At 38.7% G+C, this 6,559-nt stretch overlaps 2 pseudogenes; both read right to left on the bottom strand.

The window, feature by feature from the left end:
• Nucleotides 1–1,521, bottom strand: part of LOC103594299 — a 1,811-nt pseudogene extending 290 nt beyond the window's left edge.
• A 3,491-nt stretch (nt 1,522–5,012) lies between these two features.
• On the bottom strand, nt 5,013–5,738 carry LOC103594298 (annotated as a pseudogene).
• Nucleotides 5,739–6,559: the final 821 nt, after the last annotated feature.

Below are 6,559 nucleotides of genomic sequence, written 5' to 3'. Positions count from 1 at the left end.
AAACACTTATTACTGAACTGCTACTTTCATGTTTAGTAATTTTTAAAAATCATTGGCTTTTATAAAAATTTCTTCCAGTAGATCATAAGAATCTATAAAATAGCGGGAATTTCACCAAGAACGCATATAAACTATAGGTGCAACTCACGAATAGGAGCTGCTCTATTGTGGTGGCCAATAATACTGTTTTAGGTCATGAAATTAGTATCTCACGTTGAACACTTGACTCTGGGTGAAGACTGCATATTTAAAGACAATCGCGTGGTCAGATAAAGCAGCAGTGATCTCAGGTGTACACGGAGCGATCGGCGGGAAGTGCCCCAGTGGTTCTCTAGAGTCCTCCTCCTCGTCCTTAATTTCGGAAATTCTGTCTATAGATTTAAGGATTTGGGCAACAAGATTCAACGTTTCGGCTCCGGAAACCGGCTGCTTTAAGGCAGCGCGCGCATTGCCCCTGAAGGTTGCGCTCGGCCACGTGGAGGTTGTGCTTCCCACCGTCAGGCTCAGGCCCCGGCTGGCCGCAGGCTCTGTTCTCACGCTCGCGGTGGGAGACCTGCGCCTGGAGCAAACTTATTTCCTGTTTCAGTTTAATGACGTGATTTTCTGCACTTACAGCCTGTTTGGCTGGAAGTTCTGCTCCACCTGCTGGACCAGCAATTCCAAGTCATGGCAGTTGCTTTCCTCCTTGATCACTTTTGCTTCTAATCTCCGCTCAAGCATCCTCACCATGTCAGTCTGAGGTTCAGAGAACCTCTGAACCTCAATCAGCTTTCTGCTTAGCTCAGAATTTTCATCTTTCAGTGCTTCGCACCTTATGTGCAGTATCCACAGGTGCTGGTCTCCCAGGGACTCTCTATGTGCCACAAAGTCTGTGCCAGGATTCCCTGCTGGCAATGCCTGATAGAAACGTGAGTCAGTGTCACTCACTGTCTACGAGGACGGGGACGGGGAGGAAGACTTGGGCCCTGCCAGCTCCAGTGGGGTGGAGAAAAAGGAAATGTAAGCACTGCAGCGTGAGGTGCTGGAGGTGACCCTCGAGGAGTGTCTGCTCCATGGCGGATGACAGATAGGCCCTGTTTCACGCTTGTCCGGGAGGTAGCCAGCCCTTGTAAGCAGTTCTTCTTGGAAAAACTGCGGCTCCCTGTTTGGGAGTTGTGGTCAAGTCCCAGTGAGTGCCTTGAGGCGTCCTTATAATAAACCCTACTGTCGGTTGTGTCTTCTTTTGACAGTCGGAGATTCTTGGTTTTCAGAAACTCTTTAAAGGAGAATGGATTTGCCTCTTCAAGATCTTCAAGTTTGTCATTTCCCAAGTGTGTCTCATGGGCTCCTGATGGACCTTGCTTAGTACATTTCCCCGTTCCACAGCCCAAATGTGTATCTTCCATGGAAGCTATCACCAGACTAGGAACATAGCACATGAACGCCCACAATGCAGAAGAAGTGGGAGTCCAGGTGCCTGCCATGAGGGCACTCACAGTCCAGCTGGCAGAAACAAGATCCCGGCTCATAGAACACTAGAGCATCAGGAGGAAGAAGCTTTAGTCTCAGGGTAGTGGGGTGACGCCTGGGTAGGGCGGGTAGCCAGACATCAGTGCAGCCTACAGGGCTGGCCTTGCCCAGCCCAGCAGCAGTGATGCCACGGCCCGCTCCACCCGGCCATGGCCCTCCATCACCTGCCCTTTTATCTGCCACTTCTCCGAGCCTCTTGCAGCTGCCTGTTATGTTCTTCTTTATCCTTGGTAATTACCCTTGATCTGAAGTCTACTTTGCCTGATATTAATATAGTCACTCTATCTTCTTTTAATTAGTCTTTGCATGGGATATCTTTTCCATCTCTTTACATTTAACCTGTCTGTATCATTATATTTAAAGTGGGTATCTGGTAGAGAACATGTAGGTGAGAATTGTTTTGTTTTTTAAATTCAATCTGACAATTTTTGTCACTTAATTGGTGTATTTAGATCATTTACACTTAATATAATTATTGATATGGCTAGATTAGGTTTACCATTTTATTGTTTGTGTTTAATTCCTCTGATTTTTGTGTCTTCCCCCTTCCCTGCCTTCTTTTGAGTAATTTAAATAATTTTAGCCCTCCCTTTTATTTTATCTCATTATTATGTTGTTATATAAATTATTAATTAAATTAGTGACTTTTTGACTAATTTGACTTTGTAATTTTTTCAGAAGTTGTTTTATGAATTATAATACCTATTCCCTAATCTATAAATCCACTTATATTTACTATTTTACAGGTTTTTTTAAATGTTTTATTTGCTATGGATATTTTTATTTACTTGCTTGGTCTGTTTAAAGTGAGGGTTAATATATTTGTTATTATCATTGATTGTTCAAAACACTATTCTTTCAACACACTTTGAATAAAGGTATACACTATATTAAATTAATAGTTTACACATTAAATAAAAAGTATACCTTAAGGATTTAGTAAATAATTAAAACACTATACGTATGTGTTTACATTAATATTTACAGAGCAAATGAGATAACTTTTTGCAGCATGGAAAAGTAAGGTGATGCAGCATGCTTTTTTAATTCACTAACTAACTAATTGAAATACTGCTTAAGATAAATTGTAATTAAAACTTTTAGGTATCAAAAACAAATTGGGAACTCAAGTAAAGATGGTTAAGCTGGAAGCTGACACTCTGGTGGCAGGGAGCTGAAGACTGGGGGCAGGAATTTTGAACACACATGGGAACAATAGACTCTGCTCGAAGCCTGGATAAGTCACAGAGTGACAACTGAAATCCTCCATAAATGTTGGGTCTCCAAAATACAGCACTGTCCTCTTAATAGGAACTAAAAATATTCCTGCCTGGTGGGCCTGGTGAAGCAGGAAGGAAATGCATCATGGACATAGAGATTTGAGAAAAAAAGAAAAAAGATTCCTTGTGAAGAGTCAAAATCTCAAAGTTGTGTGGTAGGGAATCAAAATTTATCCCATCCATATGCGCAGGAATCCAAAAGATGAGAAATTAACATAAAGTGGTCCTGAGCAGTTTAATTCCCATGTGAGAACAGAAAGAAAATTTAAATCTACTACATAGAAAATTTTCTCTCTGACAAATGTAGAAAACTTCCATCAAAACAAACAACAAACAACCAAACAAATCCATTTAAACTGAGTTTACAATAAAAAGATTGTATCTCAAGAGAAAGAAAAAAAAATTGTGATAAAAAATTACACACATAACACAGAAAAACCTCTTCCCCAAAAATAAAAAACAAACAAGCAAAAAACCTGTCTGAAAATAGCATAAGGACATGTAATTTAAAATTATAAAAGAAGTTTTTTTCTCCTTAGAAATAGAGTACCACTTTTTTATTTTTATCGGTTATGAATATTCATGAGATACAATGCTGATTGTCACTCCTCGTGCCCATGATGTGGGGGTCAGATTCATACTAGCTGTATACCCATTACCACAAATTGCATTTGTACCCCATGTCCCCCACCCAATTATCCCCACCCCTCCCCCTCCCCTTTTCCTCCCCACTCCACCTTGTAGCCCAAAGTAGAAGTCTAACAACACTATGCAGCCCTTAGTTTCCTCCTTTACGTTATAGTCATCAAGTGTATTACATCTGTGCACCTGAAACACTCAACCGACAATACTATAATTTTTATTTCAACACTCATGCATATTTAAAAGAACTTAGAAGAAAAACAAAGACTCTAATCTATTTACCCAGACATTTACTATTTCTGTAGCTCTATCTTCATTTCTGAAGCTCCAGGTTTCTCTCTGGTATCTAATTTGTTGGGAGTCTTTATCATGAAGGGATGTTTTATCAAATGCTTTTTCTGCATCTATTGAGATTATTATATGTTTCATTCTGTTGATGTGAAGTGTTACATTTACTGATTTGCAAATGTTGAACCATCCTTGCTTCCTTAGGATAAATCACACTTGATCGTGGTGTATAGTCTTTTTGATATGCTATTGGATTCTTTCTGCTAGTGTTTTATTGAGGACATTTTCATATGAGTTTGTTGTCCTTGCCTGGTATCAGGGTAATTCTGACTTCATAGTATGAGTTTGGTGTCTGGTATTTGAGCTTATTTTTCTATAAAATTTCCTTTAGCCTTTTTTTTTTTTTTTTTCCCTAACAGCAGGTCTGATGGTGACAAATTTTCTAAGTTCTCTTTCATCTGAGAATATTTTTATTTTGCCTTCATTCCTGAAGTATATTTTTCCTGGATATAGAATTCTGGGTTGATAATACTTTTCTTTCATCATTTAAAAAAAATGTGTGCTACTTCCTTCTGGTCTCCATCCAGCTTCTGATGAGAAATTACTGTCATTTGAATTGCTATATCATGAGTCATTTTCCTATGGCTACTAACAATTTTATCTTTGGTTTTTAGCTGTTTGATTATGTATCTGTGTATAGTTTTCTTTGAGTTTATCCTGTTTGGAATTTGCTGATATTCTGGAATCTGTAAATGTATGTCTTTAAGTTTTCAGCCATTATTTTTCCAAATATTTTTCTGCATCATTCACTTTTTCCTATTCTCCTGGGATGCCAATGACATAAATATTAGACTTTTTGATATTATTCTACAAGAACCTAACTCTATATTTTTTTCAATATTTTCCTCTATGTTCTTCAGATTAGATTATTTCTATGGATCTGTCTTCAAGTTCATGGATTCTATTATTAGTCATCTCCATACTTTTATTGAAATCATTCAGGAAAATTCTGATTTCATTCATTATAATTTTTAGTTCTAAAATTTCCATTTAAAAAATGTACTTTCTATTTGCTTGCTGAGAACTTCTTTTGTTTCATTGATTTCAAAAGTGTGCAACCTCCCCCCCCCCCCAAAGCACTGTCTTTACTTATACAGAGAGCTACCACTTTGGTGAGTAGTAGGAGGAGGGGGACAGGTTCCTTTTTCAATCCAGGGGTCTCCATCATGTTGGTTTGTTGTTACCAAACACACAGACAAGTGGCGTTATGGATTTTGTAACTGATGACAATGTTTAGTCTCTCTCCACTAGAGCAACAAGGTGAGTGTCAATCTCTGCTTCTGTAAGAATCCTGAATTTAGGATTCTCAACTGTAACTAGTCCAACTTCTATTTGTGAAAGTTTGAAATCCAATTGATAGATCAGTAGACAGGCATGTAATTGTACTTTCCACTGCCTGTTCAAATGTCCAATCAAATTTCTTCTTCACTTTTTTTTTTTTTCAGGGAAACTAATTGACTCAGTTTGCTTAACTCCTGTTGTGTGTGGTGGTTTTAAACCTACAGTAGTAACCGGAGGGCCTTGTTCTTCATCTATACCAATTAAAACCATACAACAACCAAAAGGGCCCATTTCAGCATTCTGTGTGTAGACCTGGGAAATAACAGCAATTGTTTACACAGTATGTCCACAGGAGTCTCATGGCCATACTTGTACTTCCAATTAGCTGCCTCATAGCATGCCCACTGTACCTGGGATCTGCTGTCTGCTGTCATTCATGTTACACACAGCTAATGTTTTCAGTTGTCTTGAATAAGTGAGTCACTGTGCTGGAACCCAATAATTTGTCAGGCGCTTGCTTCTGTGTGAGAATTACTACATAGTCTTTCCCTCTGTCACCTACTGATGTAAGCCACTCTGGTTAATGGCCTTAAAAGCATATTCTACTTGGTAGAGCCTACCCTCAGGTGAAAAAATGGTAGCGTGGCAATCAAAACCAGCTCTGGAACTACAGGACATGTTAGTTGACCCACTATTTCAAACACAGCCTCTGAGACCCCAAAAGCAGGCAACTTTATCTTATGGAACATGGTTATAAAAGCTGCTTTAATATCTTTGATAATTTCAACATCTGGATTATCTCAGAGTTCACATTTGTTGATTGTTTTTTCTTTTGAGAATTGGTCATATTTTCACAGTTATTTGTATGTCAAGTAATTTTAGATTATATCTGAACGTGGACGTTTTGAATATTATGTGTGACTCTAGAGTCTCAGGAGACTATATATATTTTTTGTTTTGGTGATAAATAAACCTAATTAAGTTAAGAATGCAAATTATGAATTGCTTTCTGTGCACAATGCTTTCAATGTCTGTTCCATTTTCAAAACTCTTGCTTTGAAATAATGGCATGATTTCAAAACCAGATAATTGATATTGGTACAATGTGTGTGTGTAGCATTTTATCACACATGTAGAGTCTTCTGTTTGATTCTGCCCTACACATGCACCCCTCAAGTGTTAGTCTGGGAGTTGGATAGTGTTTATAGTTCAGTTCTCACTGCCTTTGCTGTGCTTCTTTGGGTCTGTTCCATGTGTAAACAGTTTGAGTGTGAGCCCAGGACTTGTGTCAATTTATACACAGAATTGAAGATGGCCTTCTCCGTTTCTCTTTCTGTTTGGTTTCCCTTACACACTCTGGCCACTTTTTCCAGTTCCTCTGGGAACGAAAAACAGGTTTGTCCTAGAGTATTGGCCTCTGTGCTGCTGTCCATTTTCGTGCAACTGAGGCCACCCTCAGTGAGAATCCACAGGAGAAAAGGAAGAGATAAATTAGTCGG

Source organism: Galeopterus variegatus, unplaced genomic scaffold (genome assembly GCF_000696425.1).
Source record: "Galeopterus variegatus unplaced genomic scaffold, G_variegatus-3.0.2 Scaffold1525, whole genome shotgun sequence".
NCBI classification, from domain to species: domain Eukaryota; kingdom Metazoa; phylum Chordata; class Mammalia; order Dermoptera; family Cynocephalidae; genus Galeopterus; species Galeopterus variegatus.
Note: the sequence above shows the minus strand (reverse complement) of the source record. Positions and strands in the feature narration are given on the sequence as shown.